This window comes from Chlorocebus sabaeus, chromosome 20 (genome assembly GCF_047675955.1).
Source record: "Chlorocebus sabaeus isolate Y175 chromosome 20, mChlSab1.0.hap1, whole genome shotgun sequence".
Lineage (NCBI taxonomy): Eukaryota > Metazoa > Chordata > Mammalia > Primates > Cercopithecidae > Chlorocebus > Chlorocebus sabaeus.
In genome coordinates this window covers 98,954,757-98,979,342 of record NC_132923.1, presented here as the reverse complement: position 1 = coordinate 98,979,342, position 24,586 = coordinate 98,954,757, and the positions used below count along the sequence as shown (strand labels likewise).

Genomic DNA, 24,586 nt, shown 5'->3' with positions numbered 1-24,586 from the left:
AAGCTAGGGAAATGCAGTGTGGGGACGGGAACCCAGGCTGTTCACATGGATGGGACCACTGTACTATATCACCTTCATAGCAGGGAAGACGTATGTATTATATATAATTTGAATGTGATGTAGAGCTTGGATTGAATCATTGTTTATGCAATACATACTGAAAACAAAAGGACTCACGATATTGTAAGAGAAAGGGACACATAAAGATATACTAGGCGAAGGCTAACACTAAAGAAATAGAGGTCAAAATTGATGGCCTTCCAATGGCTCCAGGTGACATGAGCAGGCTATAACCAGTTTGATTCAGCTTGATCCAGTCTTGGCCAGCCCCACACATTGTGAGCTGGCCCCAACAGGTCTGGTTTGATTGGTGCCAGCTTGAATCAGTTAGATCTAGTTGCAGCCGGTTGGGACCAGCCTGAACTGGATTGACCTAGTGTAAGTCCTTTTGTGTCTTCAGGCTGACTTGCCTTTCAGTCTTAGAGTTTTGGGGCTCCCTGTGGAAACTCTTCTTTTGGACTCCTGGCTGGATGGCTTTGCTTGGGACACTAGTGAGGGGGAGAGTGTAAGTAAATTATTAACCTGACAGGATCCAGCCCTTGGACCCTTGGGGATGTAACAGCTGAAGGACCCCAGCCGGTGAGCCCTGGCTTGGCTAACTCTGCAAAGTCCATCCGACTCAAATTCCCCTTCCAATGGTCCCTGTGGAATCCCCTGGCTGCTTGCCTTCCCCGCACCCTGTCCAGCCCCAGAAGTAGATTTTTCCTTCGTTTTCTTTTTGAAGGTGCAAACACAGGGAGTCCAAGTGAGCAGACCTAGAGCTATCCCTGAGCAGTGTGGCTTGTCTGGGATGTCAGGGCTGATGTGTGGGTGGTGCCCCCTGTGTTGGGTGACTGGTTGGTGTTGCTCACTTCATTTCTAGACCTGGACAAAGATGTGACTTGTACTACTACACTGACAATGTAACGAAGCATTGATGTGCATGGGGGCTGGGAGAGGAAGGTGGGCAGAAAGGGCAGGTGCTGGCTAATGGGATGCCACATCACATTATCATCCTGCAGAAACCATGCCCCCTGCAGAGGATAACAAGGGCTGGAGGTAATGAGTGCCAAACAGGCCTGAGGAACGCCCCCTGCCCTGCTGTGCGGACTGGACTCCCACCCTGGGGCTTGCTGCTCCATTCCCAGCTGGACTGGGTTGCAGGGAGCTGTGGGACTGATCAGACTCAGGAAGCATTAGAAATCCAGCACCAGCTGTCTCCTGGAGGCTGAAAATCCCCTGGGACTGGCTACCTCCTCCTTTCTCGTTCGTGCCATGCCTAAGGTTATGAGGATGTTGGTTAGAGGACTGGGGATGGCCACCCAGTTGGAAGAAACCTGTCTAATGCCCTTACCCACGGCCACAGGGAGATCAGTAGCTGGCCAGCCTATGCTCCTTTGAAATGCCTGTGGATACGTGCTGCATAGACAGAGGGTAGTGCAGAGAGCGAGGCTCCTTTCTAGCGTGGTTTACAGCTCCCCCCACTGTGGAAGGCAGACTGCTCCAGAGGACACCTGGTGGGGGCCAGGCCTAGTTCTCTCCCTTCTAGTTCTGGAGCAGAATGCCTGCCCCCTCTACCTGCCGTAAAGCAGGCCATGCCAGGGCTCCCGGCACTTCAGAGGATGCTTCTCATCCCCTCTGTGGGACCCAGCTCTCCAGGTCCTGTGGAGGGACTGGGGCCACAAGGGAGTGGGCGATGGGCCTATGCGTGTTAATCAACTGGGGGTAGTCTTGGTGGACTGTGCCCTGAGGTCAAGGATGGACTCTTCCCCAGGGACTGACCGCCTTGGGGACCAGCTGAGCCTGGAAACAACTGTGCCCAGGGACTGACTGCTGACTGTGCCCTGGGGGTCCGATGATGCCCAGGAATCAGCTATATTCAGTCACTAACTGTGTCCATGGAATGACTATGCCCAGGAACCTGTTCTCAGACACTCACTGTGTCTGGGGCTCATCTGCACCTAGGACTGACTTTGCCCACTGTCACTATACCTGAGAACCAACTGGACCCAGACTCTACCTGTGCAAAAGGATGGATTATGCCCAGAGAGTGTCTGTGTGCCAGGAGACAGACTGTACACAGGACCAACTTTGCTTAAACACTGTTTCCAGGGACCAACTGTGTCCCAGGACTAGCATTTTCCAACAATCGACTATGTTCAAGGACAGCTGTACCTGGCAAACAGCTGAACCCAGGCACTGGCCCTGTGGAGGGCTGGATGAGGCCCAAGGATAGATTCTATCCAGGGACCTGAGGCCTGCCGTGCCCAGGGACCAGCTGTGTCAGGAAACAAGCTGTGCCCAGGGACTTTGGATAGGGGGAAGTTGGGGACAGACTCTCCCATGTGGACATAGAGTTGTGTGCCTGGCATACAGGCTGCCCAGCTGCGTGCCACATGCCTGGTGTGAGTGCCTCTGGCAGCAGCTCTTATTCTGGGACAGTGGGAGGAGGGCCCCTTGCCCTTTGTGCAGGTACTCCCAGACTCCCTACCCATTTTGGCACCTAGTGAATAGGGAAGGAGAAAGAGCACACGGAGGGCTGGGCACCGAGGGTCACGCCTGTAATCCCAGCGTTTTGGGAGGCTGAGATGCATGGATCACTTGAGGCCAGGAGTTTGAAACCAGCCTGGCCAATGTGGTGAAACCTCATCTCTACAAAAAATACAAAAATTAGTCAGGTGTGGTGGCACATGCCTGTAATCCCAGGACTCAGGAGGCTGAGGCACAAGGGTCGCTTTTATCCGGGAGATGGAGGTTGCAGTGTGCTGAGATCGCACCACTGCACTCCAGTGTGGGTGACAGAACAAGAATCTGTCTCAAAAAAAAAAAAAAAAAAGAAGCACACAGAGCTATTGAGCACCTGTCCTGTCATGTGTCAGCACATGCCTGGTCCTTTCTTCCCCATATGTCATTTTATCCCCAGGACTACCCCATGAGGCAGCAGTTAGCATCTTCATTTACAGATGGAAAAACTGAGGTTCACAAAGGTGAAAGTTCTTTCCTGGTCTTTGTGACTCCAGAGCTCTTACCCGTAGCGAGGTCTGCCTATTTCCACACTGCACGTGGGTCTCCCTGAGTGGAGGGAGAGGCAGGGTCCTCCCAGCATCTTACAGAAGAGGAAGCTGAGGAAGGACCAGATCCCAGGCATCTGGTCTGCAATTGGCACACTAAACCTGTTCATGCCAGTGGCCCTGACTTCTCAGGGAGAAGGGCACTTGGCAGGCCCGGTAGGAAGGGCTTCCTGGAGGCTGCATTCCTGGTTGCTGTCTTGGAGGCAGGAAGGCCAGGGTGTGGAGGCCGTCTGTCCCATCACAAGCCCCCTTTCATGATGCTCAACAAGGCTCCTTCAGAGGCCGGACTTGGCTGTGCAAACACGCACATCTGGACTGTTGGCTGGAGCAGGGTGGCGGAACTCCCCCACAGCTGGCCAGCTGCTCCTGACCTTCTGGACAAAGGGAGCTTTGGCCCTGTGGGGGCTCCCGGGAACTTGGTGCTCTGGAGGGTATAGCCTCTACCCAGCCCTCCACGGGGGGCAGTCCTCTCTGGCTGCCGCCTGTCATTTTCATCATAACTGGAACTCTGCCTCTGACAGCATTTCCTGCTGAGGGCATGCCCTTTCCCTCCCTCGAGGGCCTGCACCCAGCCAGAACTGGGGAAAATAGAACAAAGGCTGCAGGCAGAAAGAAACTCAAGCTGCAGGCAAAGAAGCATCTGAGCAGCCATCCCAGTCTAATCCCCATCCTCCTGGAGCTTTTAATTTCATGGAGGAGAAAAACACAATTCAGATAATCTCACACACACACACACACACACAATTGTGAATAACAACAGACTTTTTATGTAGTGTCCTTCAGGTTTTAGGCACTGGCTTGCTGCTTTACATATTTTAACTAATTTTGTCCTTACAACAACCCTATAATAGGGAGATACTATTATTATTCCCATTTTACAGACTAGGCAGTTGAGGCACAGAGAAGTTAGGTGACTTACTCAAGCTTCCACAGCTAGTAAGTGGCAGAGCTAGGATCTGAAATTAGGAGATATGCATTCTTTTTTTTTTTTTTTTTGAGACAGAGTCTTGCTCTGTTGCCCAAGCTGTAGTGCAATGGTGCGATCTCAGCTCACTGCAACCTTCGCCTCCTAGGTTCAAGCAATTCTGCCTCAGCCTCCCGAGTAGCTGGGATTACAGGTGTGCACTACCACACCCAGCCAATTTTTCTGTGTTTTTAGTAGAGTTGGGATTTCACCATGTTGGTCAGACTGGTCTCAGACTCCTGACCTCAAATGATCCGCCCACTTCGGCCTCCCGAAGTGCTGGGATTACAGGTATGAGCCACCGCCCCCCGGGCACAGAAACATGTATTCTTAATGATGCACATTTGCAAACCACCGTGAGGACAGTCTCAGGAGGAGCTTGGATGGGGAGTAGGGAAGCCGCTGGGGAGGGCAATGGGATGCAAGCTCCGAGAAGATCACTCTGGCTTCTGGGTGGAGGGCAGATGGGGGGTCCAGACTGCAGGCTGTCAGAAGAGAACTGGTGAGAGATGATGGAGATGCAGCCTGGATTAGGGCAGGGGCAGTGGGCATGGGGAGAAGAGGGCAGGTTTGGGAGAGATGTAGGGCCTAGAATGGCGGCACCTGGTGGCTGAGGGGGTGTGGGAGGAAGCCTTAAGGTGGGGTTGAGGACTCCACCCTGTGTTTGGGAACTGAGCCAACCAGCTGTGTCTCAGGTGCTCTCTCCACCTGCCTGGCAAGCCCACCTTGACTCTCTTGCCTCCTGGGGGAAGAGGTGGCCTTGGGGGCATGTGGGAGGATTTCCATGTCTGCTGAGCCCCGGCTTCCTGGAGCATCCGTCAGGGTTCAGGGAGAGAGTAGGTCAGTGGCAAATGGAGGAAGTCCCGAACTTGGCCTCACACACAGATTTAAATCCTGACGACTCTGATGGGCTGTGAGACATTAGGGGAGTCACGTATATCTCTGGACCTTAATTTCTTCTGAAATTTGGGAAACGATGCCTGCCTTACTGGGCCTACATACGACAATGAAATGGAAGTGGACCTTGAAGGTGAGGGTGGAGGAGCTCTTTGTTTTTGCTGTTCAATTGCATCATTTGAGGCTCCTATCCTGCGTGGCGGGGGAGGTGGGCTGGTGGGAGGCTCAGGAGGCCTGGACGCCAGCCTCTAAAAGGTCACGGGATGGTGGACATCATCCTGTGATGGGCTTCGGTTTCCTGATCTGGGGTGTGAGCCCCCGATGGGAGGCAGAACAGCCAGGGTGGTCCTGCCAGGCCGGTGGAGAGAGTGCTACTGCAAGAGTTAGGCACTGAGACAGAGCTGGCCAGAAACAGCATCCCTCATTCATTCCAAGTTCACTCACTCCTTTAACAAACGTATCACTGAACACCTGCACAGTGTCAGGCCCTGTCCTAGGGACTGCGATATGGTGATGAAACAAGGCCATTCAGGTTCTGGCTTTCTAAAGCTCATTGTACAGTGGGGGCAACAGATAGTAAAAAAATTAACAAGGACAGTTGAAACAACAAAATCTTCTATGAAGACACAAAAGCCAAAATCCAAACCCCAGTGATGTAAAAGAGGGCGAGGGGGAGAAGGGCTCCTTCAGACAGGGCGGTCAGGGGCAGTCAGGGGAGGTCTCCCGAGGTGGTGACAGGTGAGCTGAGGCCTGGCTGATGAGAAGTTTAGGGGAAGAGCGGGCAAGCTCAGGTGACTAGTGAGGAAGGAGGAGTGTGACAGGAGAGGCATGGAGAGGTGGGAGAGAAGCTAGGTCAGGCGAGGCAGGAGAGAACGCGGTCATGCCAGGCTTTGCAGGCACTTCTAAGGAGTGTGAACTGTATTCTGAGAGCAATGGGAAACCTTTGAAAGGTTTGAAGCAGGGCGTGACGTAGTCTGATCCACTGTCTGGATGACTCTGGCTGCTGTGCAGAGAATGGATTGAATGGTGGCAGGGACTGTGATGCTTGGCGACCTCTGACTGTGATGCCTGCCCTGGCCCTGCTGTGAGGATGCCCCACTCTGTCTGCTTAGGCCTTACTTGCCTTCCACACTCTCCCTAGCCCTCTTCTGGGCCAGTAGCTCCAGGTTTTGCCAGAGTCCCCAGAAAGCACCAAGAATCTGGAAGCAGAGGACTGACTGGCTGGCCTGGGGAAGGCTTGGCAACCCAAGTGCAGGTACGGTGGGCATGGGTGTGGCTGCCCTGCCTGCTTCCACCCTCCGTGCAGGGCAGGTCCCCCACGCCTACCCCCACCCCTCATGGGGCTTTTGAATTAAAAAGTCTTAACTTTTTCTTTTAAATGGCAGCTCTGTGTACTGTACATGGTAATTAATACATTAGCATTTATGCAAAATACCATCACAGCCGGGCTGGTATGTCAGCTGCCTTCCTGAGCTGCAAAAATGTGAGCGCCCCAAGGTACCTCAGACAGGCCCCCGCCCCTAGCAGACAGTTCCGTTTGACCTGCACCGTTCACTAACCTGTCTCGGGGAGCCTGTCTACATGCCCACGTCTGTGTGTGTTGGCCAATGTAAATGCTGCTTCTTGTGAGTGTCTGTGGTATGCATATGTGTCCTTGTGTGTGGATGCACGTGTGCTGCTTGTGTCTCTACAAGCAGATACAAGGATGCCCTTGTACACGACACACATGCTGCTTGTATAGACACGAGTGTTGTCTACGAGGGCACCCTTGTGTCTGTGTGTGTGCCTGTTTTGGTCTGGGCATGAGTGCATATGAGTCTATGGTTTTATATGTGTACATCTCAGAATGTGTGTGTATATACATTTCTTTTTTTTTTCTTCCAGGTTGAAGCAATTCTCCTGCCTCAGTCTCCCCAACAGCTGGGATTACAAGCACCTGCCACCAAGCCTGGCTAATTTTTTTATTTTTAGTAGAGACAGGGTTTCACCATGTTGGCCAGGCTGGTCTCGAACTTCTGACCTCAAATGATCCGCCCACCTTCGCCTCCCAAAGTGTTGGGATTACAGGCGTGAGCCACCACGCCTGCCCTGCCCGTGTATGTACATTTCTGTGTGCCTGTTGTGCTTGTCTGCTGGTCTATGTATTTGTGACTGGGTGTGTCTGTGTGTTTCTGTGCATCCATGTGGGCTGTGCATACGTGTGCATATGTGCATGAATATGGACGTTCATGTTCATATGTGTATATCAGTGGCTGCTCGCAAGTGAATGCCTCTGTGTGGGTCATTAGGCATGTCTGTGGAATCTGCTATTTGTGTCTGTGCATCTGTGTGCCAGTATGACTATGTGTGTGTCTCTGCGCATTCCTATGCATGTCTCAATTTGTGTGTGTGTGCATGTGAAATGCTTGCTAGAGTGATTGTGAAAAGAAGTTGCAGTACAGTGGAAAGAACAACTCACTGGAGACAGTGACATGCATATTCTCTGGACCCTTGGCACCCTGCCGCTGAGGGGCTCACAGGGCAGTGGGAGAGATGAGCCCATCAGTGGGCAGTGAGCACCCGGGTTACTGGGTGATGGCAGAGGCCAGCGCAGGGTGCTTCTCGGAACCTCAGTTGCTTGAGTAGAAGTCGGGGTGAGGTGGGATTGGGGAGAGTGTCTTAGGCAGCGGCTGTTGAGTGGGATCCTGGAGCTTGACTAGGAGTTAGCCAGATGAGAAGTGAAGTCTGAGGAGCACAGATGTGGCACTGTAACAGCACCTGACCTGTTCAGAGAGGCTGGAGACCAGGAGCTCACTGTCAGGAGTCGGGATAGCTGGACTAGACCACCCAGGGCGTGTATCCTGAGGGAAGCGGGACTCAGTGGAGGCCTTCAAGAAGGACAGGGTCATGGTCAGGGTAGAAACATCACTTTGCTTTCACAGTGAGGAAGGACTAAGAGGGATATGCCAGGAGGCAGAGATTGGAGCCACGGTAGCAGGGGGAAAGGAAAGGGGATGGAAGCAGAGGGTATTCCCGAGGCAAAATAAATAGTATGCAGAGATTGATTAGACAACAAAGTGAGGGGAGGAAGAGGGAGGAGCAGGAGTTGGGACATCCAGTTTGTGGCTGCAGAGATAGGATGGTTGATGAGGATGTTCATGGAGACAGTGAACACAGAACAGGGAAGAGAAGGGTTTTCTTTGGAGGGAGGGTGATGAGTTTTAGACATCTTGAGTTTCAGATACCTATGAAATGTAATTTGCTCATTCATTCTTCATTCACTCATACATATACCATGTTATCAGGCATTTGAGAAACCAAGATGAACGAGACAGAGAGACGGTGGAGTTTAGAAAGAATTACAAAGGCTCCGGAAGGTGGGACCACTGTAGGAGAAGGGAGAGAGCAGAGACCTGTCATGCAGAGGCCTGTGGGTGGGGTAAATAGGTTAACCTTTTAGGGAAGACAGTGGGAAGGCATGGAAGGATTGTGCAAGTGTGGGGGCTGCCATGTCAGCTGTGTGCTTTAGAAAACCTTTCCTCTTCTTGCCCATGTCCATTGTCAAGGAGTCCCTGGTTTTCTGATCTGTAAAATGGAGCTGATGATCTGGGCCATTGCTACACAGTTGCACAATTGTGAAGTAGATTAATGCTGGGTCCTGGTAATGTGTCCCTGCCCTCAAGGAGCTTACTGTCCAGTGTAGAAGCAAGCACAGAAACAGACACTACAATGTGGTAGATGCTGTGATGTGGCCAGCACATAGCAGGTGCTCAATAAATATTTGTCAAATAAATAATTGATTGGGTAACAGCACAAGGATCTGTAGGAGCTGAAGGAGGCCTCTCACTCACCAAAGGGTAGAGGGATTAAAAAAGACTTCCTCGGTGGGGTGCTGCATAAGCTGGGTCCTAAAGGATGAGTAGGAATTAGTCAGGGGAAGAGGGGAGGGAGCAGCACAAAGGTTGGAGGTGGTGGAGGTGCGATAGGACATCATTTCGTGTGGCTGGAGCAGGAGTGGAAGGGTGCAGTGGGATATGACAGAGGCCATATCACAAAAGATCTTGAGTGCCAAGCCAAGGAGCTTAAGTCCCCCATGCCCCCAATAAAGAACGTGGAGCCACTGAAGGCTTTTAAACAGAGGAGTGGCTGGTTAGTTTTGTGTTTTCTAGAAAGCACTCTCGCCTCCTGGCAGGGAGGTCGGTGAAGTCTTTTGTGGCTTAGTTGGGGTAATGATCATGCTGCTGTACATCTTGGATTTATCTTAAGAGATAGGGCACCAAACTTTTTCTTCTTCTTTTTTTTTTTTTAATTTATTTGAGGTGGGGTCCTGCTCTGTTGCCCAAGCTGGAATGCAGTAGTGCAATCAGCTCACAGCAGTCTTGAACTCCTGGGCTCAGGGGATCCTCTGACCTTGTCCTCTGGAGTAGCTGGGACTACAGGTGCACATTGCCCCCACCGACGCCCCCAACCCCAGCAAATTTTTGTATTTTTTCTTTTTTTTTTGGTAGAGACTAGGTCTTGCTATGTTGCCCAGACTGGTCTTGAACTCCTGGCCACAAGGGATTCTCCTGCCTCAGCCTCCCGAAGTGTTGGGATTACAGGCACGAGCCACTTTTAAAAACTGTTTTAAAACATAGATTGAAGCATCCATAAACCAGGCATGGGAACCCTGGCTTCTACACCTTACCCTGCTGTTCCCTGGCTCTGTGACCTTGGTTGGCCACTTAGCTTCTCAGGGCTTTAGGTGGTCCTTGGGTGAGGAGACACAGTTAGAAAAGGGAAGGACGTTGGGAAGGGCTTTGTGTTGCTTCCTGGGATATAGGGTACCCTCAGGGCACAGGAGGCATGCCTGCCGCGGTGGGGGGCAGCTGCCTTCCTTCTTCCTTCTCCTTGACAGGAAGAGGAGGAGGAGGGTGAGGACAAGGACGAGCTCATGTATTTTCATGCTGTGGCCTCCACACTCAGCCCCTTAGTCCCAGCTCACAGAGGCTGGGAGGCTGCTCTGGGTGGGCCGACCCCTCCCGCAAGCAGGCACTCTGCTATTGTTCAAAATGGAATTGGTCCCAGGAAGCTTGGAGCTTGTGAAAACCGCTATGAATTTTGCAAAACAGCTCTGAGGCAGTAAAGCATGTCAGAAAAATCAAATGCGGAAATCCCTATTTAGAAACCCCACTCTGGACAGGCATGGTGCGCCCGGAGGAAGGACTGGGTAGGGGAGGGGTATGGCCTAGATGCCCCTTCCCTGTAGCCTGGGAGGGTGCCCAGCACAGCTAGGAGGGGAGACCTCTTGACCCCAGCTTCTTTCCAGCTTACCTGGTTTCCTACATTTGAGCCCCTCGCAAAGCACCCCCAACCTTTTCCAATGCACCTATACTTTTTATCTTCTGAAAGCAGCTTTATCATTTTGTAAAAAAGGATACATATGCTCATTGCAAAAAATTCAGACAATATGGAAAAGTTCAAAGAAAAATGTAAAAACCACCTCAGATTTCACCAGCCAGAGATAACCACATAACATTTTGGTGAACGTCCTTCCAGACTTCTCTCCTTGCATAAATATACACAAATAGATTTCACGTATGCAGTTCCACCCCGAGTGAAATCAGACGACACATGCTGTTCTGTCACCTGTTTTTTTTCCTCCCCACTCAGCAATATGTCATGGACATCCTTCATGTCAATTCATATAGATCCACCTCACGGTTTTAATGCCTGTATTATGTGTATGGATATACCAGTATCTGAATATACCTTGCTTTACTTACTTAGTCCCCAGCTGATGGAGATATATGTTTTTCCAATTGTCTTGGTCTTATGAATATCCCTGCAATGAACATCTCGGTGCATATATCTTTGTGTGTTTCGTTGATTCATTCATGCTACAGATGTTTTTCGAGTGTGTTCTGTGTGCCAGCCCAATGCCAGGTATGTATGAAATGTACCAGCCCAATGCCAGGCTTAGAAATCATGAATAAAACAGACATGGTCAGCAGTCCTGGCTCTGTTGGAGTTTATGATATAGTGGGGAGACAGGGTGTCTGGCCCCTGCCATTAGGGAAGACAGTAGTTTTTTGCAATGAGCATATGTATTAAGCAGTTACACAGATAATTATCCAATTAGCAGTTGATCTGTAGTATGAAGGAAAAGTACACATAGTATAAAGGAAACATACAGGCTATGAGAGAATGAAACAAGAGAAGGTAACCTGGGCTTGGGAGTCAGGGAGGGCTTCTCTGAGGAGGTGACATTCAGCTTGAAAGATGAGTAGGTAAAAGGCAGAGTCAGGATGAAGAGGAAAGCACTGGTGAGCATGGGAGGGAAACAGCAAGAGGGTTTCACTCAGAGGGAACAGTATTTTTAATTATTATCACACGGGAAATTCCTCAAAATGAAATTGCTGGGTCAGAGGGTAAGCAGACTTTGCATTTTGTCACATATTGTAAATTGCTTCCCACCGAGGTTTTACAAATGTTCCATCCCGTAAAGGGTACACCACGAGGCTGTTGTGAAGGTTCAGTAGGAGAGCAAGCGTGGAGGGTTAAGCACAGCGCTCTCACATAGGCGGTGAGCTGACCACTGCTGTTGCCATTATTATTATAATGATCTTTGCCAATCTAATCGGTGAAAAATGATATCTCATCTTTGTTTTTAACCAATGTGTCTTTTTTTCAACTCCACAGGAAATTGAGCCCTTGAGGGGGAAATGAACCATCTTTCTTTCTTAAGTCACCTTTGTCAGGAACCTTCCTGTGCCCCTTGGGGAGGCAGGAAATGTCCAGGATCCCTGGCCTGCAGTCCCATCCTCACAGCAAAGCCCCTGGGACTTAGAAATGACTCCAAGTCCCACGCGGCTCTGGGCTTCCAAAGGCAAGCGCCAATCAGAGAAGGTGGAGAGGGGATGGGAGAATGGTTTGGAACCTGTATAGGGCGATCGTCCCTGTGGAGAGGGGCAGGCAGAGAGGTGGGGGCCCTGGAGGCAGAGTCCCATTGCCATTAGGAGTGCTTGGAGATCCCAGGTGCTCCTGGATGATATTAATGCATCTATATGAATATTAATAGCATGGCCATTAATATTAATGACAATAATAAACAAGTGTGAGGATTATTTTTAAAGAGGGCTGCTGCTCCAGCTGTTGCCTCCCTTCATTAATAAGCTGCTGAGATTCTCAGCCATCCTCTCCCCAGACCTCTGGCAAGGTTCAGTGGCATCCTCACGACCTCTGTCTGCGTAGGGGTGAGCTGAAAGAGCACTTTTCCAACATTTTGGATGGAAGGAGAATAAATGCAGGAAACCCTGAGTTTCCGTCCAAGGAGGCCTGGGCCATGTCAGTGGGCATGGGGCAAAGGAGGGATGAATCGGCTTGTGTATGCGAGCCAGCTGTGAGGACCCTGCTTCCTTCCCTAGCAGGCCTGAGGCCCCAGTCGTCTGCATCCCCATAGGAGGCTGGGCCAGGAGGGGGTTTGCAAGGGACCAATCTCTTGCAAAGGTGGTGAGAGGAATTACCCTGCTAAAGTGGTCATGAATTATAGAAAGGAAGAGGGGGGAGGAAGGCCCAGAATATCATATGTGTAAATAAAACGGAGTGGTGGCCAGACATGAAAGCCAGCCACCAAGCTCTTGCACCCACAGAGCCCCTTCTCCTGTGGACCCACCTCCTGCCAAGTTCCACCACAAGTCACTTCCAGCCTCCTTCTTCAAAGGATTTGTTAATAAGTCAATGACGGAACATCTAAAGGGGAAAAATATTTCTCTTTATAGTTGAAGATAATTGTCCCAGGAAAAAAAAAAACAACAAACCTTTAATTACAACTCACATGGAGAAAGCTTGATTTGTGGGCAGAGCCCAAATGCTGAGGAGCTGGATGTAAAATATTTGTAATATTTAGGGAACCTAGAGTTTTACATAAAAGTAAACAGCATTGCCTGAAGGCACAATTTCCAGCAACACAATAAAATGTGCAGTGAATTTATGGCGGCCATCCATTAGCTCTTACCAAGGCAACGTCGCCCCTATCTGTCGTCCATCATTATAATAGAGGGTTAATGCACCGAATTTACATAAAAAAGTCATATTGTCTGCATGAATTATTTACACTCGAAGCTGTTTTTACAGCTTGGTTTCAAGCTGGATTCTGGGAGAGATTCTGCCAGTAAATTACTCTGTGGAGACCTGGTTCTATAACTGTGCGCAGAGCCGGCAATGAAAAGAAAGGAAAATGGGCAGGCCCTGGCGGGTCGTTGGTGCTGACGCCTCTCGGGTGGGGGCTGGAGGCAGTGGTGGAGGCTTCTGGAGGTGGCTGGATGTTGCTGCAGATGGGACTCTGCCTCTGGGCCTGTGGTTTCACGGTTGCCACCCAGCTGCCTGTGTGGCCAAAGTGAGTTCAGGCCCAGAGAACCACAGCAGTCCTCCAGAGGTGTCTGAGGGCTCTTGGTGGCCAAAGTCTAAGGCCTTTTAGGGATTAGGGGGAGCCCTGCAGAGGGGGAGACGCTGCCGCGAGTGTTGGAGCAGGAACCCAACTCAGCAGTGTGAGCCAGACCCATCACTCCATTGTACAGATGGGAAGATGGAGGCCTCAGGAGGCACCTACTCAAGAGGCGAGAAGTCTGTTCATCCCAGGTGGGCCTGGGGACTGTGGGAGGTACATGCACTTCAGACGTTGGGGGTGAGGGGGCTGGCACGGAGCATCTTTGGGACACACAGAGAAACAGAGTCTCCATGCCTCTCATCTCAGTCCTTATTGTTTTCCGGGACCTTTCCTTAACTGATGGCAGTTTTAGTGGTTGGGCTGGCATGGAATGCGCTGATTTATGCCACTGGGTTCTTAAATCTCTCGAGGTACTGGGGAGAACTGCTCATGTTTCCAGGTGATATGGAGTTATGGGGAGCTGGTCGTGCAGTAGAAAGACCTGGATTTTTATTTATTTATTTTTATTTATTTATTTATTTATTTTTGAGATGGAGTCTCAGTTTGTCACCCAGGCTGGAGTGCAGTGATACCATCTCGGGTCACTGCAACCTCTGCCTCCCAGTTCAAGTGATTCTCCTGCCTCTGCCTCCTGAGTAGCTGGGAATACAGGCGCGCACCACCATGCCTGGCTAATTTTTGCATTTTTAGTATAGATGTGGTTTCGCCATGTTGGCCAGGCTGGTCTCAAACTCCTGGCCTCAAATGAGCTGCCCACCTCAGCCTCCCAAAGTGCTGGGATGATAGGCGTGAGCCACTGCCTGGATTTTTAATCCTGTGTCAGCTATGTGACCGTGGGTAAGCTTTGGACACTCAGTTTCCTCATCTGTAAAATGGGATTTCTAATCTCAGCCCTCCTAGACTGTCCCAAAGGAGTGGTAAGAGGCTCCAATGGGATAAAATACTTGGAAGGTGTCTGGTGTGTCAGAAGCAAGGCCGCAGGTGACAGGGTTGGCAGAGGGAGGTGCTGAGGTCCAGGCTGACAGAGGAACTTGAAAAGAAGAGAGTGAAATGGACAGAGAGAGACAAGGCCAGACAATCGGACACAGAGAGGTGAAAGAATCATAGAGACAGAGAGATAGGGAGAGACAAAGAGCAAACCCACAGAAACAAAGAGAGAGAGAGAGAGAGAGAGATGGGGGTGGTGTGAGGAAGAGACTGTGTTCCAGGAGAAAGAAGTCAGAGGCAAGGTCAAGCTGCTTAAGGCTCCGACTGCCTGGAGTCCTGTGGATGCCTTTCTGGCCAGTGAAGAGGTTGGCAGGGCAGGGCCCACCGTGGGTCCCGTGCCACCTCTTGCCTGGACCCTCTCCCTTCTTCCAGGCCAAGAAGTGCCTGGGCTTCTCTCTGGCCTGGGGATTCCTGCCTCTTCTCCCTTTGCTTTCCTTACAGCACAAGGAGGCCAGAGCTGGAAGCCAGGGCCCTTCCTCCTCCATCCCCCAGCACCTGGGATGGGCGTGTGCTTGTTGCTGTCGCTGTGCTCTCGTGTTCTCGTCTCCCACTGCTGGAGCAGCCACAATAGGTCCCAGGGGCCTGGAGACAACAAATGGCTCCCTGCTGATGGGCTGCTCGCCGCCTCCTGCCTGCCAGCCAGTCCCGCTGCACACCGGCAGATAATCAAGTAGGGCAGGGGAACCTCTCCTGCCCACGGTGGTGTGATTTAAAGCTGAACTTTGCTTTGCTTTCTTTCATCCCCTGGAGAAACAGGATTTAGATTGTAAATCTCTTCCTTCCTGAGAACATGCATATACACATAGGTGCACACACACTTGCATACACACATAAGGGTGTTCACACACTGCAAACTTAAATACTTACAGATATGTCCACCCATTTCCACACCACACATGTACGCAATCACGCACGATGCATCTGCATGTGCAAACAGCTCACGGCCACAGGTAAGGGCAGGAGGAAAATTTATCAGTGGCTAGAATGGCTGTGATGTATGGGGTGGGTGGAAGATGGTGAAGTGGACAAGGGATGCTGAAATTGCAAGAAACTCTCTAGACCTCACCCTGCCTTGTTACATGGGGGAGGAATGAGGTTCGTGCTGTTGCATGAACGTGTGTGCTTCTGTGTGTGTCCCTGTGTGCAAGCGTGTGTGTGTATCTGTGAGTGTTTTGCAAGTGTGAGTGTCTTTGTTGAGTGCTGAGGTTGATAGTCTATGGACAGTGCTGCATCGTACTGGCCTTGGGACTGGACTCAGGACGGGACTGGTGTCCACAGTGCTACCGCCATGCCCGGACTCAGGACCAGACTGGTATCCACAGCACTACTGTCATGCTGTGGGCCTCGGGCAAGCTGTCGCTTTTCTCCGGGCTCCAGCTTCTGCTGGTTCCCCAGGCTTCTGCCAGTTCTGACTGTCTAGTTTCTCTGTGTGACCTTGAGGGTGTGTTTCTCCAAGGCTTGAATGAGCCGCGCTTGGGGTGTGCGTGTGTGTTTGGCGAGCATTTGCGTGTTGACGCTGGGTATGTTTGTGTGCATGTTCAGGTGTCGATGTGTTGTAGGTATGTTTGTGCATGTGTTTTTGTCTGCATGTGGGCATATTTGTGTGTTCAGGTGAGTGTACTTAGAGCAGCGAGGATGCCATGCACCTGTGTTTGTATTGTGAGTCCGTGTAGAGTCTGGCGTGAGCGTGTGTGACAGTGAGCTTGGGAGGTGAACTGCGGGTGTGTGTTTGCCTAGTGGGAGGGTTTATGAGGGTGGATACGGGAGCCCGTTCTTACTCCTCTGCTTTCATCTTCTCTGTAACATTGATCACCATTGGACACACTGTGTATTAATAGTTACTTTGTTTATGGTTTCTCTCCTGAAAGCTAGAATGTAAACCCCATGAAGGTAGGAGTTTTACCTGTTTTGTTCATGGCTGTATTCCCATGATTAGAACAGTCCCTGGCACATGGTGGTATAGCAGATGTCCAAGGACATTCATTGAATGAATGAATGAATAACTTAATCATCTCCTTCAAGAGTTGCCTTAAGTGTCACTCTCTTAATCAGTGTTGATCATTCCACTTAAAATTTCTGCCCGCCCTGGCAGATCACGAGGTTAGGAGATTGAGACCATCCTGGCTAACATGGTGATACCCCGTTTCTACTAAAAATACAAAAAGAAAATTAGCCAGGCGTGGTGGCGGGTGCCTGTAGTCCCAGCTACTCGGGAGGCTGAGGCAGGAGAATGGCGTGAACCCGGGAGGCGGAGGTTGCAGTGAGCAGAGATCGTGCCACTGCACTCCAGCCTGCGCGACAGAGTGAGACTCTGTCTCAAAAAAAAAAAAAAAAATTTTCTGCCCGCCCCTCCCCACAGCTCTCCAGTTCTTATGTTGTTCTCATTTTTCTTTTTTAAATTACCTTCCAGTATACCAAGTGATTTACTAATTGTCATTTACTTTTTATTTTTATTTTTTGAGTGGGAGTCGCGCTGTGTCACTCAGACTGGAGTGCAGTGGTGCGATCTCAGCTCACTACAACCTCCGCCTCCTGGGTTCAAGCAATTCTCCTGCCTCAGCCTCCCGAGTAGCTGGGATTACAGACGCACACCACCAAGCCCAGCTAATTTTTCTATTTTAGTAGAGATGGGGTTTACCATGTTGGCCAGGCTGGTCTTGAGCTCCTGACCTTAGTTGATCCACCCGCCTTGGCCTCCCAAAGTGCTGGGATTACAGGCGTGAGCCAGCACGCCTAGCTTTGTTTATTTGTTATGTACTATCCTAAGTTTTTAAAGTTGTTAGTATCCCTGTTAGAATGAAAGCCCAAGCAAAGAGTGGAACCTTTGTTCAATTTGTCCACTGATGTCTTCCGGGTGCCTGGAACAGTGCCTGGTAGCTGGCAGGTGCTTAATTGATATTTACTGAGTGGATGGATGGGATTCTGTGTGTCATGAAGGCATGAGTGGGCTTTTGAAGTGTTTTGTGTGAATGTGTTTATAAAATGTGTTTGTGGGTGTGTGATAGTGAAGGGTCAAGGACTGCATGTTTTTTTCTTTTTCTTTTTTTTTTTTTTGAGGTGGGATCGCACTCTGTCACCCAGGCTGGAGTGCAGTGGCAAAATCTCTGCTCACTGCAACCTCCGCCTCCCTGGGCTCAAGTCATTCTCCCACCCCAGTCTCCCTAGTAGCTGGAATTATAGGTGTGAGTCACCACACCTGGCTAATTTTTTTGTATTTTTTGGTAGAGATGGGGTTTTGCCACATTGCCCAGTCTGGTCTTGAGCTCCTAATGAGCTCAAGTGATCCACCCACCTTGACATTCCAAAGTGCTGGGATTACAGACGCGAACCACCATGCCCAGTCAGGACTGCGTTTTTAATGATGTGGGTGACTGTGTTTGATGATGTGGGTAACTATGTCCTTTGAGGCCCAAGGGCAAGTCTCTGATAGAGCCTGTCAGGTTTGGGGTATCCTGCTTGGGTATTGCTCAAAGGTTTGCCAACAGACCCATGAATGGCGTCCCTAGGAATCTCTAGGAATCTTTTCCTTGATGGGCTGCAAACCTGGTGGCTGCAAACCTGAGCCCCGTCCCTGGCAGCCTCCTGGGTCTACCCCTTCCTTTTCCCATGGGCACATCTAGGCCTCATGCCCAGAGAACTCCCTCACCCTGCAGCACAGTCTGAGCTCTGGGCTGGGAGGCATCAGGAGAAGGGCAAAGGCTATAGTCAGTGTTGGAGGACAGCCACATGGGCAGCAGCTGGCCTCAGCACCTGTACAATCTGGGAAGAGGGGTCTTGGGGTGCCACTTGGGCAGGGGGTAATCCTGGCACCAGGGATTCAGAGGCAGTGGTCAGTTCAGAGGTATAAGGGTTTGGTGGCAGGTGGCCAAGCCCTGATGAGGGGTTGGAAAAGAGGGTCCAAGCTGGCCCTATGCTTAGGCTGTGGGGGCGTCAGGGGCCCAGGCATCAAAGAGTTTAGGGTGTGATGTGGGCTTGGGGGCCAACATGAAAAGCCCACTGATTCAGTCTTCAGGGAGTGGTGCGGTCTGCGCCTCAGTCCAGTCTCGTTTAATGTGAAGGTGGTGGGCACAGAGCGGCTGGGAGGTGGGGTGAGGGGAGGCCACCCTGTGGACGACAGTGTCAGGACCCAGAAGGCACTCAACCAAGTGAAACTTTGGGCAGAGGCTGAAAGACACATGCAGCAAGGCCAGAGGCGACATGCCCCCATAGGCCAGCATTTAGGAAATATTCTCTAATGCATGAGTGTGGTGGTCAGGGTCAGACAGCTGCACTCAGCTTTCGACTCTCCAGCTGTGTGACCTTGGGAGGGTTATGTAACCTCTCTGAACCTCAGTTTCCTCCTAGGCACAATGCAGATACTTTCAAAAAAAAAAAAAATCTCATAGTGAGATTGGAAGGATCAAGTTGTCATTACTACTGTTATTCTTGTTATTTAAAAAGCTGTACAGGTCCAGGAAGGAAGGACTGTCTTGACAGGAATCCAGACAAAAAAGATCCAGGGTTTTGGCCAATCTCAAATTTGTATGAGGGTCTAATATGGATGGTGAGATCTGTGACATATAAAAGAAGGCAGTGATCCCTGGAGCCAACATGGGTTCACCAAGACCGGGCACAGCTCTTAGGTTCTTGACAGCTTAATGACTCGTGGGTAAAGAAAACGAGCCAGCATGAGTGGAGAGGAATCTGTGATTTATTGAGCACCAATTGTGTGCTGGACACTTCACACACATGGTTTTATTTAATCCTCATGAGCTGTGGATTAAACAAGATGTGACAATCTCCATTTTACTGATGAGAAACTGAGTCTCCGGGAAGTGACTTGCCCAAGGTGGTTGGAGCTAGGATTCAAATCTGGATCTGTCTAACCCTTTCTGCCATATCATACTGTCTCCTAAGACACTGGGTAGAGTCCCTCGTGGCTCTTGAGGACATGAAGGATGTCTGAGAGGGCACAAAGGGGGCTCCCATTGGGCCAAACAACAGCCATGAAATGTTCACGTAAGTGTAACCAGGTCAGTCTACAGGCAGTGATAGACACTGCCATGGGACTGTCCACCCTGCTTTGTTCAGTCTATGCCAAGGACCTATAAGAAGACATGGAGGGTGTAGGCCTATAAAAGTTGGAGGTGGTAGAAAGCTCCAAGGGACAGAGAAAATCTCAGCAGAGTCAGGATTTAGAAAGATCTTGACAGGCTGGCGTGGCAAGGTGAATTTAGCATGAAGAAATATCACAGGGAAAAATGCTGAGGCCCATCTTGACTACAGGAAACATTGTAGAAGGATGGGCAGCTCAAGAGAAGGATTTAGAAGCTCAAGTGCCAGTAAGTTCGGTATGAGTCGGTAGGCTACGTTGATAGAAATATGTTGTTTGGGACAAGGGAGGGGGGCCTCTCTCTAGCCTCAGTTCACACTCTGCCCTGGGGCAGTTTCTACTGTACATATTTGAAGGTCATGTGCTATTTTCTGTTTTTCCAGTTCTTTCCCTTTCTTTTCAAGTTCTTAGGGGAGGCAGAGTCCTTCCGGAGTTTGACCCTTGGATTCCATCCAGAGCAGCCTCCAAAATGACACCTTTGAAGGTGGGAAAGACACTGCAGATTCTCTGGGTTTTTGTTTGAAATCTATCTTGGATTTGTTATTTATGCCCAATTACCCTCAGTCAAGGGAGCAGAAAGTGCTGGTCTCTGAATGTTCTGGAGCAGGGAGAGCTCCTGGTTCCCTAGTTCCCACTGGCCAGGTGTATCCACTCCTTTTCCAGCTGTCTCCTTCCCTTCTTGAGCGCCCTTTTCCTGGTGGTCAGTGGCTCGCCAGGGCCTGGCCAGGCTGGTTCTCCTATGCTGGAGGCGGGGCAAGAGGAGGGAGCCTTGCAGCTGCTCACATTGGGGCTGGATCTCTGCTTGAGCTGGGATGTCACCTGCCAAGCTGAATTCGGCACAGGATGCTCCTGGCTGGAAGACGCGCTGTTTAATTTGGAGATTCTGTTCCACTCTGAAATGTGCTTCTCCTGGCAGCTGCAATGAAGTGAAGCTGTTGAGCTTCCCTCTCTTATGCCAGAATCACAGCCACTTTTTCCTGAGAAAGAAACAGAGCTACAGACAGTTTTACTCATTAAATACTTTTTTTCCTCTTAAATCTGTTTTTGTAATTTTTTTTTTCTTGCGTGAACGGAAAAGTAAAACGGGTGATATTGAAATAAACAAGGCGTTTGTGATGGGAAGGTTAAAGCAGATTGTTGGGGGTGGGGAAGGGGGTTGGAAACACCCCACGTTTCTGCATGCAGGCTGCTCATAGCCTGTTGAGGATGAGAGTGAGAGAAAGTATTCATGAGGCTGCCCCTCTTCCAGCCCAGAGGAGTCAATTTCTTCAAGTGTCCTGGGCTTCAGTGAGAAAGGCAGTGGAGAAGGGCGCTCTCATTTATTAAGGGCCCACCAAATGCTACGCCTGTAATATGGGTGAGCTCATTCAGTCCTCATAGCAACCCTGGGTGGTAGGACCTATTTTACAGATAAGGAAGGTTGAGGCTCAGATGACTGAAAGTCAACCCTGCAGGGCATACAGGGCTGGGATTTGAACCTCCATCTGTCTGACCTCTGACGCAGTGCTGTTTTTGGCTATACTTTGCTACCCTGAGCAGTTGTGTATCGAGCTGGGGGATGTAAAGGGAGGAGAAGAAAGAAGATGAAGAGACACCAGCCAGCCTTGAGTGGACATCCTGCCTGGTGAAACTGAACAAGACACCGACCGCATGTGAGTGAAACAAGCCCTAGTTGCTGGGCTCCGACAAGCATGGGTGGTTTGGGGAAGGGTGTGTAAGAGTGGGTGTGGAGGGTTTTGGCCTGATAATGAAGGTAGGCTTCTTGGAGATAGAGGACCCTGGAAGTTGAGTGGAGTTGAGGGAACAGCCTGACAACATCTTGGGCAAAGGCAGGCAAGGTGTGAGTATGGCTCTGGTGAGAGCAGGTAAGTCTGAGTGGAGTAGTGATGGTTGTGGTGAGAATATCCATGTTGGCAGAGGAGGATCAGGTTGGAAGATGTAGTGGAAAAAAGAGCCCTGAGCTGGGAAGCAGGTGCCCAGTTCTTGACCTGGCTCTGCCATTGACTTGCTGTGTGAACTTGGGCTAGTCCTCTTCCCTCTCTGGGCATCCGGTTTTCTGTCTGTAAAATAGCAGAATTGGACTACAGGATCCCTAAAGACCTTTGCAGGGTCCTAAGGAGAAAGAAGGTGACTATAGTATCCAGAGGGCCTTGAATATCAAGACTTGGCATTAGAATCATGAAATGTTAGGACAAAAAGGATCTCCAGGAATCATGCACTTAAACTACCTTCCTTTACATCCTAAAGGATGAGTGGGAGTTATCAGGCAAAGGAAAGCAAAAGATGGAAGAGAGAAAAGAGGGCATTCCAGGCAGGAGGCATAGCATGAACAAAGGCATGGGTGGAGGCACGGTGCAGTGAACATTAAGCAGGTTGATGTTGAAGATTAAAGACCAATGTGGCCGGGTGCAGTGGCTCACTTCTATAATCCCAGCACTTTGGGAGGCTGAGGTGGGTGGATCACCTGAGATCAGGAGTTCGAGATCAGCCTGGCCAACACGTATTTTGTAAAAATACAAAATTTAGCCGGGTGTAGTGGCGCACACCTATAATCCCAGCTACTTGGGAGGCTGAGGCAGAAGAATCACTTGAACCTGGGAGGCAGAGGTTGCAGTGAGCCAAGATGGCACCACTGCACTCCAGCCTGGGTGACAGAGTGAGACCCTGTCTCAAAAACAAAAACAAAACCAACCCACAAAAGACCAATGTGGGGTGTGGGAGGAGGCAAGTCATCAGTTAGGAGAGGGAGATGGGATCAGACCTTGGGAGGACCATGCGGGTTTGATTCCATCCTTTGGGTAATGGGGACTCAATGAAGCTGTGGGAGTGACATGCTCAGAGGTACAATTTTGAAAGATCACTTTGGCAGCTTTGTTGATCTTGGATTTGACAGGGGCTGGGAGCAGATACAGGCCAAGGATACGTGCTGACAAGACAGGTCAGGAAGCTGTGCGTCAGTTCAGCAGGAGATGGTGGTGGTCCGTCAGGGTGGCAGAGTGGGGACGCTGAGGATAGCACCTGTTCACAAGGTATTTGGGAAGTGGAATAGATAGGACTTGTTGATTGATTGGATATGGGGAGTGGGGAAGAGTGAAGAGACGAGGACTCTCGGGTTCTGGCTCGGTGATATTCACTGAGACGGGACACAGAGGAGGAGAGAGGGATTTTTTGGAAACAAAGATGAGCTGAGTTTTAGATTCGGTGAGTCTGAGGTATCAATGGAGCAGTGTGTAATGTCTCATTCATTCATTAATTATTTACTGAGCACTTACTATGTGCCAGCCATGCCTGGATACTGCTTTTCTGTAGCTGTCAGCCTAGAGGGGCATTCAGAAAGTTCTTCTGTACATTGAATATTGAGCTGCTGAGCTTTTACCCATTGGCCTTCTTCTGCCCTTCAGGACTTCACTGGCATCTACTCTCCTTCAGAGATTAGAGATCAGTGATTGTGGTTCCCTGCATCATCTTTGTTTCTGGGAACAGGGAGCTGTGGAGGGAATGTAGACTTTAGAAAATTATAAAGGCCTGGATTTCAGCCCAAGTACCTTTTGTATGATCTCATTTGTTAGGTGGGTTTACCGACACCTTTTGTTTTTGTTTTTGTTTTTTTGAGATGGAGTTTCGCTCTGTCCCCAGGCTGGAGTGCAGTGGTGCCATGTCGGCTCACTGCAACCTCCACTCCGGGTTCAAGTGATTCTCCTGCCTCAGCCTCTCGAGTAGCTGGGATTACAGGCATGTGCCACCACACCCAGCTTTTTTTTTTTTTTTTTTTTTTTTTTGTATTTTTAATAGAGACAGGATTTCATCATGTTGGCCAGGCTGGTGTCAAACTCCTGGCCTCAAGTGATCTGCCCACCTCAGCCTCCCAAAGTGCTGAGATTACAGGCATGAGCCACCACACCTGGCCTAACAACATCTCTTTTATAGACAGTAGAGTGCTGGAGGGGGTTCCTACTGGCTAACAGAACCAAATGAGGGCATCTTTTCCCAATTCTGCATGCATTGACATCCCATTGGTAGTTTGGAATTGACCATCGTGGGAGTATTTACACCATAGAAATTGGCAAATGCTACAAATCAGGACTCCTTTTTTCTTTCAGAAAGCTGGTTGGTTAATATTTACCAGCCAACAGTAAATGTTTATTGCATATAGAGTTATGGTTTGGATGATGGACATAGAGCACCTGGCACATGGTACCCAGATATACACACATTCCTTAGCACACAGTGGGTACCTAATAAGTGTGACTACCTCTTCCTTTGATGTTTCCTCTCTATGGGAAAACTGTTGCTTCATCTGCTCACAATAACAACTTCCCTTCCACAAGTGCCTGCTCCTCTCTTTTCTCAAACGACATGGTCCCAAGTGAAGCTGCCATTTTCTTACTCCTCTTGGCCGCCATAGTAGGGTAGAGTCAAAAGGATGGGGATTTTGGAGTCTCATGAGACTAAATTTGAAATTTGGCTTTGCCTCCTACTAGCTGCGTAATGACCCTGGGCGAGAAATTTAATCACTCTGAACCTCAATTAAGTCACCTGTAAACTGGGGATGGGCATGCCTCCCTCATTAAGTTGTTGTAAAGATAAAATGAGGTAATGGGTACACGAGGGCCTGGCATTGAGGCAGCAGTTTCAGTGAGAGCTTGACCCATGCTGGCTTCCTTCCCCTGAAAAGTCCAGTGTGGACTTGGGAAACAGCTCTGACGATGGGGTTGGGGGTGGGAGAGGGAGGAACTGGGGCTGCAGCCTTGGGAAGGATGGTTCCTGGTGGAACATGTAGGTCGAGAGAGGCTGTGGGCCATAGGACCTTCCAAATGTATTCCGAGTGCGGTGGAGGGGAACTCCCCTGGCCACAGTTCATGCTTCCAGGGCCCCCACCTGCAGATCTGCAGATCGACTCCTATCATCAGCTCGGCTCGTGCATTTCTGGGGCGGCTGCGGCGTCCTGGGCTGCCCTGATTTACCACCCCAGCCCCAAGCAGATTAAATCACCCAGAGTCATTTGAATTTTACCTGGCCTTGTCACACAAATCTTAGAAACTGCTGTCTGGCAAGAAAACTTTCCCTGTACTTTTTGGAGGAAGACTAAGAGCTCTAGAAATTGAGGTGAAGTGGAAAAAGGAGGTGGT

General features: G+C 50.1%; 1 long non-coding RNA gene across 1 annotated transcript in view; it reads left to right on the top strand.

The window, feature by feature from the left end:
* LOC103225076 (uncharacterized) overlaps nt 1–22,729 on the top strand; it is a 59,746-nt gene extending 37,017 nt beyond the window's left edge. The window contains exons 2-5 of the long non-coding RNA XR_494391.3: nt 6,856–7,067; nt 19,862–19,941; nt 20,997–21,109; nt 22,351–22,729. This is a non-coding gene — a long non-coding RNA (uncharacterized lncRNA). The remainder of the gene's footprint in view (nt 1–6,855; nt 7,068–19,861; nt 19,942–20,996; nt 21,110–22,350) is intronic.
* The last annotated feature ends 1,857 nt before the right edge of the window (nt 22,730–24,586 follow it).